The sequence below is a fragment of the Mauremys mutica genome, unplaced genomic scaffold, assembly GCF_020497125.1.
Source record: "Mauremys mutica isolate MM-2020 ecotype Southern unplaced genomic scaffold, ASM2049712v1 Super-Scaffold_100120, whole genome shotgun sequence".
Classification (NCBI taxonomy): domain Eukaryota; kingdom Metazoa; phylum Chordata; order Testudines; family Geoemydidae; genus Mauremys; species Mauremys mutica.
This window is the reverse complement of record NW_025423273.1, coordinates 52597-67034: the sequence shown is the minus strand read 5'-3', so window position 1 is coordinate 67034 and position 14438 is coordinate 52597. Positions and strand designations below refer to the sequence as shown.

The window sequence follows — 14438 nt, the reverse complement described above, 5'->3', positions numbered from 1 at the left end:
GAACTGCTGTCTAGCCATTCGGTCCCTAGTCTCTATCAATGCATGGCATTATTCTGTCCTAAGTGCAGGACTCTGCACTTGTCCTTGTTGAAGCTCATCAGATTTCTTTTGGCCCAATCCTCCAATTTGTCTAGGTCACTCTGTATCCTACCCCTACCCTCCATTGTATATACCACTCCTCCTAGTTTAGTGTCATCTTCAAACTTGCTGAGGGTGCAATCCACGCCATCCTCCAGATCATTAATGAAGAGATTGAACAAAACCGGCCCCAGGACCGACCCCTGGGGCACTCCGCTTGATACCAGCTGCCAACTAGACATGGAGCCATTGATCACCACGTGTTGAGCCCGACAATCTAGCCAGCTTTCTAGCCACCTTATAGTCCATTCATCCAGCCCATACTTCTTTAACTTGCTGGCAAGAATACTGTGGGAGACTGTATCAAAAGCTTTGCTAAAGTCAAGGAATAACATGTCCACTGCTTTCCCCTCATCCACAGATCTTGTCCTCCACCTGGTTCTCATAGTCACATGCTTCCACGGGCCACTTTCCTCACCCAGCAGCCTCCCCTCAGAGTTCTCCAGTCCGGCTTGTATCTGCGAGTCTTCACTTTTCCCTTCAGCCTCCTCTCTCCTTCCCCCCAGCCATCTGCTCAAATCCCCTTCAAACCTCAACCAGAGTTTCCACCTGCATCTCCGAACCTTGGACCTTCCGTCAGCCTTATCAGGTGGCACTTCATACAAATGAAGCTCTTTTCAGGTACCTGTTCCAGGATAAGGTACATTCCACAGCTTCCACATCCAATCAGCTTCATTGTCGCTTCCCTTCCTGGGGTCTCTACCACTGCTGCCTCTGTAGCTGTCACAGCCTCCCACCTAAATGCCTGTCAAGGAGAAAAAGGGAAACACACACACACAAAACAAAACCAGAACACCACATACTCCCTTCCCCACACTCCCCTGACAAACTCCCACTCAAACTCCCCTGTGCCCACCTATGTTTGTGACTCCTGGACTCCTGTCCTGCTGGCTGACTCCTCGTCTGCCTTTATAGGCCCCATAATCAGGGCTCTGCTGTGATCAAAGGCTCGGCTATTCTCAGAGCACACTGCCCACTACCAGTCCCTGCAAACTAACACACACACACACACACACACACACATCACTCTCCTGGTGTTGGGAGGGGAACAGGAGAAAGGACAAACGAAGCAAGAGACGACGAGAAAGGAGGGAGGGAGGGAGGGAGGGACGAAGGAAAAGGTGAAACAAAAAGGACAAACCCTAATGTCCCCAGTGATTCTAAGGGATAAAATCTCAGGTGCGGAATAAAATTCTGCCTCCTTAAGCTCGTGTTTTCCTTGCCTAGAATTCAACTGTCACCAGATGGATCAGACTGAACAGGTTTCAAACCTCGAGGAGGCTCTTACCTTCTAAACAGGGACATCTGTTTTCTAGTAAAATCACTAAAAGGAAGGAGAAAACTCGAAAGAGGTTCGTCCTGGCGCTCCCGTACGTGAACCCGAATACTCTCTCAGTCCTCAAAGAGAGACCTGGAGAAGGAGACTTGCTGGAGCAAAGCCACAGGGGTCTCTGAGGTTTCCCTGGCCCCTCACCCCTGTCCTGCCTGGCTGATGTCAGCATCTCTCTGTGAGGTCACCACCTCCCCACCACCTTTGACCAATAGCCTGAGGTCCTGCAAAAGGCCTTTGTGAGGTCACTGCCACACCCCTCCCTTGCTGTGCTAATGTCCTGCCCCTGGCCAGGCACTTTGGAGGTTTGCGCTACTTCCTGTGGATCACCCCACTCAAGGAGTGTTCGTTCTAGGCAGCAAGCCGGTAGTTTTGGATCATCTACATATTCTTTCAGCTCACTATTTAGCAGGTCATTTATGAATATGTTGACTAGTTCTGGTCCCAATACAGGCACCACTAGTTACCTGTTTCCATCCTGAAAACTGACCATTTATTCTTACCCTTTCTTTCCTATATTTTAACGAGTTATTGATCCACGTGAGGACCTTCCGGAGGTGAAAGTAAGCCGGTATGTTCCGGTATGGGGTATCGGCAAGAGCCGGTACGCTGTGCCAGCCCGGCCCGGCTTCCCCAGGCTGGTGATTTAAAGGGCCCATGGCTCCCTGCAGCGGCCGGAGCCCCGGGCCCTTTAAATCACCTCCCGAGCCCCGATGCTGGAGCCCCGGGGAGCAAATCACTGCCGTGGATGCTGCTCTCTCCGGTCTGCCAACACAGAGCAGGGGCGGCAGAAGCTTCCTTACAGTGTGTGTGTGGGGGCACCATTGTCCAAATTGTGGCACCCCCATTACACCCCTTCCCTAAGGACCCCCACTCACAGCAGCTCTCCCCACGAGGCCACAGCCACAGACGCCTCTTCCCTAAGACTGCACCCTTCCTCCCCCCCATCATTTGTCCTAACAGCCAGTAAAGAGTGGTGGGGCCATGGCCCTCTGAACCCCCTGTTCCAGCACCCCTGACACAGAGCTAAGCAGGCAGCAGTGTGTGTGTGTGTGTGTGACAGAGAGTGCTGTGCTGAGCTGAGCCAGGGAGAGAAGGGGGCTGATGTCGGGGCTGTCCCCTGCCTCTGGACTGGTTGCTTCCAGCAGCTGTCTGAACTTAGAGACAGTGTGCGACACACTCACTCTTCCGCAATGCACACACTGTCTCTCCCTCCCCTCACACACACTCTCTCTCCCCCACCACACACACTGCAGTTGAAAAGCAGCTGGCAATCTAGTAGGATGCCCATGGAACAATGGGATAGAAACCTGCATCATGTGATGCTGTACAGTCCTGTGAGGCATTGCAAACCCTTCCCAGCCAGTTGCACAGTGGGATGGCTACCCACAGTGCAGTGCTCTCTGTGGCAATCCAAGAGATGCTAGCATGGATGTGCTCTGGTGACACAGGGACATAGGGTGGACATGCAACAGCTGTTCAATTAAAACACTTTAACTAAAGCCATGTTACTCTTTCATGTAGCCATAGCGTAAGAGTGAGACAAGACTCAGCTCCAGTGAAACTAAAGAACCACAACTTCCTCCGTAGTTGGCAGGATTTGAACCTGCGCAGGGAGACCCCCAATAGATTTCTAGTCCATCGCCTTAACCACTCAGCCACAACTACTTGCTGGGTATGGTGCTTTCACTGCACTCTAGTTCTGTTCTCACTGAGTGATCAATTCCAGTTGTTTCCTGGAGGGGGCAGAGAGGTGGGGGCAATGGGCAGGGCAGGTCTCAGGGGAGGGGCAGAGAGGGGGGGGGCAGCTGGCAGACCTTGGGGTAGGGGGTGGAGAGGCGCGAGGAGGCCCTGGGGGAGGAGAGGAGCCAGCGACCAGCAGGCCTCAGCCAAAGAGCAGGGGTGGGAAGTGGCCAAATGGGAGTGAGGGTGGAGCACAGGGGGGGCCTCGGAGGGAGGAGAACGAGGGAAGGGGGTGGAGGGGGGGGCAGCACCACGGTCTGGGCAGGGGCCGCCCACAGGATTCAGGGGGCCTGGAGCAAAACAATTTCAGGGGCCCCTTCCATAAAAAAAAGCTGCAATACTATAGAATCCTGTATTCTCCTGGGGGCCCTGCAGGGCCTGGGGCAAATTGCCCCCCCTGCCCCCCTCTGGGCGGCCCTGCCCTCAGCCTCTCCTTGTAAGTCCGCTGCCCCCTAATCATTTTTGTTGCCCTCCCCTAGACTCTCTCCGATTTGTTTCTGTAGTGGGGGGGGGGATGGGGGGAACTGGACGCAATGCTCCAGATGTGGCCTCACCAGTGCTGACTAGAGGGGAATAATCACTTCCCTCGATCTGCTGGCAACGCTCCTACTAATCCAGCCCCATATGACCAGTTACCCATATTGAATGCAGACACAGCAATATCTGATACATTGGTGCCTGTCCATTCAGGAGGTTATTTCCCACCTATTCATAAATAATGATGCTGCTCTAAGCGGAGCGGAGAGAGCTGTCCCGTCCGTGCAGTTAACCCATCTCCCCGAGAGGTGGTAGCTATGTCAGTGGGGGGAAGCTATGCTGGTGGGTGTGTGCAAGCTGTGGTGTCTACATGTGTATATAAAGTTTAATCAAACCCCATTTTTAAAACCCCTGTGGCCTGGGAATAGAAAAGCAGCTCTCTGAGGCAGAGCCCGTCCTTCAAAATCCTTAAGGTCACGGACTTGCCTATGCAAATATCATGGGGGTATAGCTCAGTGGTAGAGTGTTTGACTGCAGATCAAGTGGTCCTTGGTTCAAATCCAAGTGCTCCCTTACAAGCTTGTTTCTTCAATAAAAATAATTCCATTTCTAGTATGCTCAGGAGCTCTACTATATAGGGATTCCTGGAATGAATGGACACACTTACTGTTTTCCTGTGCAAATGCATAAACACCTAGCAAACATCCCCCAGCAGAAATCACTTTCAATCCTCTAAGTGTCTCGGTTTGTTTTCATCAATGAAACAAAGACACATGAAGACACATTTGCAGGTCCTTGGCCTCCATGGGCTACAATGTGCAGAAGTACAAGAATCACATCCACGTGGGAGGCATGGACTAGTCTGTATTACATTTGGTAAGTAAGTTGCCATTGGGACTGAAAACTCTACTGGGAGTGGACAGGAGCCTGTTACAAAACTAAAATAACCAAGTTTTACCAAACTCCCTGTTACACATTCAATCCTCTGTTTGTGCACATGGCATCAACTGGGGCTCTAATAAATGGCAGCCTTCCTTTAACACAGATCGTTGTTCCTTGCGACTTTCAGATACATTCGAATGGCAGCTGTTTAGAGGTCATGTGCTGCTAGTTCATGAGCAGCAGCAGAGTCTCTGTACGTTACCAACCGTAGAGCTGGGTGTGTCTGCATCCAAGTAACTGCAGAGTCAGTGTAGCACCAGACATTTAATTGCACAGTCTCACTTTCTGGTCTCATTGATCATTTGGGTAGAAACAGCAACGGTTTGGTGGGTTTTGTTTGTTTTTTCTCCCTTCGTTTTCTCCTAAGGAATGTGTGATCTTGAGCACGATAGTTTAAGTTCCCTGTGAGTCAGGAAAATTCCATCTCCTTGAAACAGCTGGAGAAGTGACCTGTTTGTATCACCTAGAATAAAGGAGCTTTTGTAAAGCAGTTTCATCTTTAAATATGGTGGGATAAAAATAGTAAGTTTTGCAGCCAGACACCAGGCCAGGATCAACTGATGGGGCCAGGATCAATTAATTGCAGGAGAAACAAACTCTTGGGAAGTAGCTGTAATTTGTCCCCAAACCTTTCCTTGTTCTCATATGCTATCAGGGATTCTCTTCTAGAGGGCAGAGTTAAGGTTATCTGGGCATGTACCCTCACTCTGTATTCCCTGTTTTTCCAGAGTTTGAGTTTTACTGAACTCGATGTTCTGGAAGGTAAGAGATAGTCACAGTCAAAGTTAACTCTCTGTTAATAAAGGCTGTTGTTAGTGACAAATAATGAGACTAATCCCTCACTGCGGTAATTCCACTGACTTCAATGTGCTCTTTCCCCATTTCTAGTTCCAAAAAAAATAAGCAAATTAAAACAACCTTGAGAACTAAAATACTGTGAGAAAGTGGAAATTTTAGTAGCTCAAATAATTCAGTTTCTTCTGTGTCTTGTGCGTGTGTAAATGGCACAACACGATAATTTATAAGCACATCTTTCTTAACATCTTTAAATATTCTGTAGTACATTGACTAGATCAAGTGGGTTGTTCAATGCAGTGAGGTTTTCATGCATTGCCCAAAACATATTTTTCATATTGTGTAAATGAACACAACTCATTGAACACAAAATTGTGTTTTTCATGCTGTGAACTGTGTTGGTAGCTCAAATTAATAGGTTTATTTTCTCTCTCTCTTTCTCTCTCTGTGAGGCACAACAAAATAATTTAGTGATGCTGAAAATGTTCCCTTCTCCTCCAGAACTGCCTTGGAATCACCTTCCCTTTGTAGATTAATCTGCCCCTGTGTCTCTACAAGGAAAATATAGTTTCTATGAAAAAAACACATTTTTTTAATTAAAGGGACTGAGACAGAATAGGTTACTCAGACATAGGTTAGGGGGTTGTTATAGAAGTGGGTGGGTGAGATTCTGTGGCCTGCGTTGTGCAGGAGGTCAGACTAGATGATCATAATGGTCCCTTCTGACCTTAAAGTCAATGAGTCTATGAGAATAGCCACATGAGGGCGACACATCAGGAATGCAAAGCAACAGGTTGCTGGTTTGCACATTGATGGTGACAAGGGATTGAACTCGACTCCCCTCTTTTCACAGACACATTCGTTTTATTCTCTGAGGTCAAACATAAGTTTAAATGTTGTACTTAGTCCTCTGCCTTGTAGCTTCAACAGCCGCAGATGCAAGATGAGTTACTGCAGCCTAGACCTTGTGTCCGTGTTTAGGTGGTTTTCACCTAAATGTTCAAGCAGCTCATAGTAATGTGCTGAGCTCCCCAAGTCCCACTGACAGCTGAGCTCTTCCTGCCCACTGAGCCCAGCCCAGACAGTGGGTGGGGGGTGAGTTTGTACCCGAATAACTGACAGAGCCAAGCAAGGAGCAAAGAAATGTTTGCTCCGGTCACTAGGTCTCTGTTTCTATTGCTCGTTTGCTCTCTCCCCTTCCCTGATAAGGAGCAAGGGTAAGAGAAGAAGAGGTTAAAACATGTGCTAGGTGGTGGCTGGGTTTGGATGACAAATTTAAAACCATCTCAGCGCCCTCTAGTGTGACACTGACACCATCAGATTCTCACCTTTCACTCACACTTCATTAATAACAGTTTCCCTGAACTACTTTGCTATGATGATTTCAATGGCTCCTACACCGATACCTGCTGCCCCTTCTGGCTGGTTAATTGCACTATTTGGAACCTGCTCCTAAAATTACACCCTTCCTGGGAGCAAGATTCAGAACTGCCCAAGGAAACCCCATTGGGTTTCAAGTGCAGCCCAGGCAGGGTGGCAAGGGGACAGCACAGGGGTCTCAGAGCTTCTTCTTCCTCACAGAGAGAAGGTTAAGGGGGGCTACTAGTTATGACTCCTGGGTTTTAGTCCTGGCTGTGGGAGGAAAGGGGTGTTTAGTGGATTAGAGTTGGGGGCTTAGGAATCAAAGAGGAAACATCTCCCTTTTCAGCTTCAATGCACATTGAACAAGAACATGGCTTCTCACCTCTTCGGTTTCAGAGGAGCAGCCGTGTTAGTCTGTATCCTCAAAAAGAACAGGAGTACGTGTGGCACCTTAGAGACTAACAAATTTCTTAGGTTCTGTTGCCATCATGTGGCCATTTCATTTCACTTCTTATTATTAAAAGGTCTGGGTACTTCAATGAGGCTAATCATCTAGTGGAACAAGCTCCGCAAGGGACGTGGTTAATTCCCCATCACTGCCGTGTGTAAATCAAGACCGCAGCTCTTGCTGCAAGACACCTGGTGTCTGGGTGTCCCTGTTCCCCCTTCAGAACCTCTGGTACATGGTGCTTCCCTCCTCCCAGTTCAAGATCCCCAGCGTGTGGGTGCTCCCATCCAGGATCTCTGGTGAGTGTCTCTGTCCCCCACCCCATGAACTAGCTCCCGTGTGTGGTTTCCCCTGCCTGCCCCCAGCCGGGATCTGTGGGTGTCTCTGTTCCCCTTTTCAAGATCCGTGTTGCTTGGGTGCGTCCCTCCCCCCAAGTCAGAATCCCCAGCGTGTGGGAGCTCCCATCCCCCCTCCAGGCTCTGCGGGGGGTGTCTGTATAAAAAGAGACCGTGTCTCACTGCCTTGCCCAGGCTACGCTGCAGGGGCTATTCACAGGTGCAATCCCACTACTGATCAGCACAGGAGTTTTGACCTGCTCTGTTTCTGACCTGGGCCGGTTCACCCCTCCTTAGGCAACCTGGGGACCCCAAGCTTCCCCAGGATCACCATATTGATGCTGAACTTAGTGCAGACACCCGATGGGCACAGCCCCCTGCAGCCCAGAAGTCCTGAGCTCAAGTGACCTCCTGGCCTTGGCCTTGGCTTCAGCCTCCCCAGGCGCTGGGATCACAGGTACCAGCCACAGGGCCCGGCTGGTTACAGGGTCTCCAGCTTCCAACTTCAGGCTCAGCCTGGAATCTCTGCACTCTGAGCGGGTGGAAGTGGAGCCTGGAACTGAGCTGATGCACTGAGGGTTATTTGCACTGTGCGGTTCACATGGAGGTGAAAACACGGGGCACAGATCTTTGAGCACAACCCTCATCCTGAGGAATGGGTGAGTGGGGGGGCTGCATAAAGAGAGACCGGCTCTCCCTGGCGGGCTGCAGCAGCTCTTCACAGGGGCAGTCCCACTGCCAATTCGTACCAGAGTTTTGAAAGCCTCCTTTCCTGGGCTGACCTGGCTCCCCTCTCCCTAGGGGGAATTGGTGGCCCCAAACTTCCCCAAAACCATCATAGCGAGGCCAACCTGAGCACAGACACCTGCTCAGCACCCTGGGGTTTAAGGGCAGAAGGGGCCATTAGCTCAGCTAGTCTGACCCCCTATAACACAGAATTACACCATGACACACATTGATCCCACAGACCTTAGACAGATCAAAGCGTTTCAGCCTCAGGAAGGAGGCTAAAGTGGGTACCACAGGCAGCAAACAAGGGGCCCCCAAGGCAATGGCAGGGAACTGACGAGGTGAAATATGCCCAGATGATCCCAGCAGGCGACCCACCCCCATGCTACAGAGGTGGGAGTCCCTGTTCCTCCTGCCCTTAACAATCCCCGGTGTGTGCGTGCGCTGGGCCACATTAAAATCCCAGTGTTTGGGTGCCTCTGTCTTACCCCCCATGAGGGATCCAGTGGATGTGGGTGTTCTCCACGCTACTGGGGGTGCCTGGTGCCCCTGTCCCTCCTGGTTAATAGTGGAGTGTGTGGGTGTCCCCCCGCCCGTTAAGGATCCGTGTTGTGCGGATGCCCCTGTTCTTCTCATTAACAATGGTGCAATGGAGCATATGGGTGTGTCCCCCACCCCATGAACTAGCTCCCGTGTGTGGTTCCCCTGCCCCCAATCCAGGCTCTGTGGTGTGTGGGTGTCGCTGTTCCTCTTTTCAAGATCCGTGTTGCAGGGGGGCGTCCCTCCCCCCAAGTCAGAATCCCCAGCATGTGGGAGCTCCCATCCCCCCTCCAGGCTCTGCGGGGGGTGTCCGTATAAAAAGAGACTGTGTCTCACTGTCTTGCCCAGGCTACGCTGCAGGGGCTATTCACAGGCGCAATCCCACTACTGATCATCATGGAAGTTTTGACCTGCTCCATTTCCAACCTGGGCTGGTTCACCCCTCCTTAGGCAACCTGGGGACCCCCAGCTTCCCCAGGATCACCATATTGATACTGAACTTAGTGCGGACACCCGATCGGCACAGCCCCCTGCAGCCCAGAACTCCTGAGCTCAGGCGATCTGTGGACCTCAGCCTCCCCAGGAGCTGGGATCACAGGCACCAGCCACGGAGCCCGGCTTGTTTTGCAGCTTTTCAGCTCGACCTTTAAACTCTGCTTGTGAGCTCTGTGCCTTGGCCAGACGGGGACAGCCTGGAACTGGGAAATGCTCCTGCTTCCCCCACCCACGTCTCATGTCGAGCTGCAGGCGCCGCTGTCCTCCCAGGTAAGATCCCGGATTTTCGGTGCCCCCTTCCCCCGCCCAGGTGTCCGGGTACCTCTGCCCCCCATACAGAATCCTGGGTGTGTGGGTGTCCGTCCCTCTGCAGAGGATCCCGGAGGGTGGATGCCCTTGTCCCCCCCTACAACATCCTGGGTGTGTGGGTGCCACTCTCCCCCCAGCAGATCTCTGGTGGGTGGGTCCCCAGGGTGTGAGTGCTCCCATCCCCCGATACAGGCTGGGGGGGGGGGGTATAACTGGCTCTCCCTGTCCTGCCCAGGCGCTGCTACAGCAGCTGTTCACAGGGGCAGCAACCTCACTGTCACCCTGCAGCTTTAACCTGCTCCAGGGGTAACCTGCTTCACCCCCGTTTGGGAGCCTGGGGACCCCGAACTTCCCAGAATCACCTGATTGATGCCGAGCTTAGCACAGACACCGGCTCAGCATGGCAGGGTGCAGCCCTGAATTCCGTCAGGTCGCCTCAGCCTCCGACTGCACAGCGAGGATCCCACGTGAGAGCCTTTGTGCCCCGCGTGTCCAGCCAGGTCCCTCTCAGCTCCAGCTTTCAACTCTGCTTGTGAGCTCCCCTCTCCGGCCACACGGGGGCAGCACTAACGGTCTCATCTAATTTTGACGCTTCAGACTGCAGATTATAACCCAGCGGTCAGATTATAACCCAGGAAGCCAAATCCTTCCCCAAACTGACAGTTGAAGCAGAAGCTCCCATTGGAAAGATCAGGATTTTTGCCTTTAAAAACAAGGAAAATGTGCATTGTTCTTTTGTGTCTACAGCGAGAGATTGTAGAAGCTCAATTGATTTCATTGACTGGAGGTTAAGAGGGGATTTAATCACTGTTTTTAAATACACAGTTTTAAAAATTCCCAGAGGGGGGAATATCTGATTTTAAAGGGATCTTTAATTCACCAGACAAAGGTTGAACACGACCCCATTGGTTTGCAGTCAATGTCACAAAATGCCAACTGGAAATGTCCATTTTTTAATTGTGAGGCTAATTATCTAGTGGAACAAGCTCCGCAAGGGACGTGGTTAAATCCCCATCAGTGCCCTGTGTAAATCAAGACCGCAGCTCTTGCTGCAAGACACCTGGTGTGTGGGTGTCCCTGTTCCCCTTCAGAACCTCTGGTACATGGTGCTTCCCTCCTCCCAGTTCAAGATCCCCAGCATGTGGGTGCTCCCATCCAGGATCTCTGGTGGGTGTCTCCGTCCCCCACCCCATGAACTAGCTCCCGTGTGTGGTTTCCCTGCCTGCCCCCATCCGGGATCTGTGGGTGTCTCTGTTCCCCTTTTCAAGATCCGTGTTGCTTGGGTGCGTCCCTCCCCCCAAGTCAGAACCCCCAGCGTGTGGGAGCTCCCATCCCCCCTCCAGGCTCTGCGGGGGGTGTCTGTATAAAAAGAGACCGTGTCTCACTGTCTTGCCCAGGCTACGCTGCAGGGGCTATTCACAGGCATGATCCCACTACTGACCAGCACGGGAGTTTTGACCTGCTCTGTTTCCGACCTGGGCTGGTTCACCCCTCCTTAGGCAACCTGGGGACCCCAAGCTTCCCCAGGATCACCATATTGATGCCGAGCTTAGTGCAGGCACCTGATCGGCACAGCCCCCTGCAGCCCAGAACTCCTGAGCTCAAGCGATCCACCAGCCTGAGCATCCCCAGGTGCTGGGATCACAGGCACCAGCCACAGGGCCTGGCTGGTTACAGGGTCTCCCGCTTCCAACTTCAGGCTCAGCCTGGGAGCTCTGCGCTCTGAGCGGGTGGAAGTGGAGCCTGGAACTGAGCTGATGTGCTGAGAGTTATTTGCACTGTGCGGTTCACATGGAGGTGAAAACACGGGGCACAGATCTTTGAGCACAACCCTCGTCCTGAGGAATGGGGGGGGGGCTGCATAAAGAGAGACCGGCTCTCCCTGGCGGGGCTGCAGCGGCTCTTCACAGGGGCAGTCCCACTGCCAATTGGTACCAGAGTTTTAAAAGCCTCCTTTCCTGGGCTGACCTGGCTCCCCTCTCCCTAGGGGGAACTGGGGGCCCCAAACTGGATAAGGCATCTGACTTCGGATCAGGCAATTGAGGGTTCAAGTCCCTTCGTGGTTGTGCTGGTGCAATTGTAACCCCTTTGGGGTCTAGAGAGCATGGCCCCTTTAAATCTTTTTCCCAAGGGGGAGGGGGAGAGTAAGAAAAAGGAGGGAAACTCCAGGGGCCAGGCTGGAGCTCCAGGGAGGGGGGGAAGCAGCATGGCTGGCCCTGGAGAAGGGAGCAGAGAGAACCTGCCGGAGGCCTGAGGAGGACAGGCCCGATCGGGGACCCCCCAGGACAGGAGCCAGGAGGAGCCCGGTGCCGGGGGGAATCACCCGGAAGGACAGGCCGGAGCTGGACCCAGGATCACGGCTGCCCGGATCTGCCTGGGGCTGTGAGTACTGGGGCTTGTGACTCTGCACTGGGAATAAGGAGGGAGGCTGTTAGAGAGTTAAGTGGGGAGGTGGCCGCTCTGTGGGGCTTTGCACAGAGCGGCAGAAGAGGCACCGGAGGGGTTTGCTGGGGAGAGTTCACTGGCGCCGAAGATGACCAGGAGCACCCAAGACTCACCACCGGACTGGAACTTTGCTCAGGCCTCCTGAACTCTGTGCGCAGACACATTGCTTAGTGTCTGCCCTTCCAGACTGTGCTACCACTGGGTCCGTGGGGCCTTGGTTTGAATGCAGCCCTGTTCTACTGCTCCCCCTATATTTCTCCTTGTTGTTTTTCTCCTCCCAGCCCTCTGTAAATAAATATCTCCCTTTGTTATGTCCATTGTACTTTTCCTGTGGGTGTGTGTGTTCACTCTGGGGGGTTTGGAACAGGTGCCCCTGGGGTGGAAGGGATTTCTCCTGCTGCATTCCTGCGCGCGCTGTCTCTTGGCCACAGCTGCCTGCAGAACAGACTCCATCTTGGCCACGAGGGCGCTAAAGTTACACTTGGTGGCCTGTACGAGGAATTTGCAGTACACACACACACATACCCACACCCCTACGTTGCGCACCCTGGGCTTTTTCTTCACAGAGAAAAGAAACTCCTGAGTGACTTTCATCTCAGTAAAAAAAAAAATGGAGAGAGGATTATTAGAAGACCTGTGCTGAGGGGCACGAATCCCAGTAACCAAAGCTGTGCTGGTGGCGGGGTTACATTATTTAAACCGTAAGAAAAACCACACTGGGCCAGACCAAAGACCCATCTAGCTACGAATCTTGTCTTCTGACAGTAGCCAATACCAGGTGCCCCAACAACAGTCAACAAGGCACCACTGGAAGTTGAACCCAGGATCTCCTGTTTACAAAACAGAAGCTTTAGCCAGCTAAGCCATGGTGCCTGTGGGTGGCTATAACACACTGTCTGCCCACACCTGACTCCCTGCCATCGCCACCAGGGCCTGACAAGCTTTGCTTGTGTTTGGATTCTCCAAAGCAGAGGAGCAGGTGAGGTTTTCCTTGCAAGTTGTGTGTGAGTGAATCTTTGGCCAGGTCTGCACTACAAAGTTGTTTCAGCAGAATTATATTTCTCAGGTGTGTGAAAAACACACAACGCTCTCTCGGTCAGTAGCTTGTGGCTGGTGTACACACTGCAATGCCATGTCTGGCGACAAAACTCCCCTGTTTTGGTGACAAAATAAAACGACTTCAATGAGAGGGCTAGAGCTTTTTGCAGCAAACTTAAAGTGACAGAGTAGATGCTGCTGTTCATTATATCACCATAACTGGCCTCCTCCAGTATCCCACAATGCCCACCGTGAACTCGCCTGCCCTGCATTCCTGCTACAGAGCCATGGGCCCCTCCCCTTTCATCGCTCTGGGAAGTTCTGACAGCTGAGCCTGCTGCTCTGCTCCGGCAGCCAGGAGCAAATCACTGCCGTGGATGCTGCTCTCTCCCGCCCTGCGAACACAGAGCAGGGTGGCGGGAACTTCCTTACATGGGGGGAGGCACCGGCATCCGAACTGTGACACCCCTGGAACACCCCTTCCCTCGAGGAGGCTCTTACCTTCTAAACAGGGACGGCTGTTTTCTAGTAAAATCACTAAAAGGGATGGAGAAAACTCGAAAGAGGTTCCTCCTGGCGCTCACGTACGTGAACCCGAATACTCTCTCAGTCCTCAAAGAGAGACCTGGAGAAGGAGACTTGCTGAAGCAAAGCCACAGGGGTCTCTGAGGTTTCCCTGGCCCCTCGCCCCTGTCCTGCCTGGCTGATGTCAGCATCTCTCTGTGAGGTCACCACCTCCCCACCACCTTTGACCAATAGTCTGAGGTCCTGCAAAAGACCTTTGTGATGTCACTGCCACACCCCTCCCTTGCTGTGCTAATGTCCTGCCCCTGCCCAGGCACTTTGGAGGTTTGAGCTACTCCCTGTGGATCACCCCACTCAAGGAGCGTTCGTTCTAGGCAGCAAGCTGGCTAGACAGGAAAACATCAGACGCTGCTCCCAATGCTACACTCAGTTTTTCAGAAATTAGTCGCCTTTATGGCCAGAAGAGACCATTAGAGCATCTAATCTGACCCCCTGCATATCACAGGCCTCCTGTATGACACACTAGCTACTTTTGGGGCAAACACATTCCAGAAAGGCATCTAGTCTTCATTAAATGACATCAGGAGATGGAGAATCCACCACTTTCCCTAGAAGACATTTTTCTCCAGCCCTCAGAACATTTGTTGGCTCTTTGCAATTGTACTAGCTCAACCTGTTTAGTTTATCAAAAGAAGATTGAAAGGTGATTTCACTGAAGTGTTGAAGGGCCTTAATGGAGAGAAAAGATTGGGTATGAAAGGGCTCTTTAATCAAGCAGAGAAAGGCA

The 14438-nt window shown here is 52.2% G+C and overlaps 2 non-coding genes across 2 annotated transcripts; one reads left to right on the top strand and one right to left on the bottom strand.

Moving 5' to 3' along the window:
• Positions 1–3053: 3053 nt before the first annotated feature.
• Positions 3054–3136, bottom strand: TRNAS-AGA. Its single transcript has one exon. It is a non-coding gene; the product is annotated as a tRNA-Ser (tRNA).
• Positions 3137–4189: 1053 nt separating this feature from the next.
• TRNAC-GCA lies at positions 4190–4261 on the top strand. Its single transcript has one exon. It is a non-coding gene; the product is annotated as a tRNA-Cys (tRNA).
• The last annotated feature ends 10177 nt before the right edge of the window (positions 4262–14438 follow it).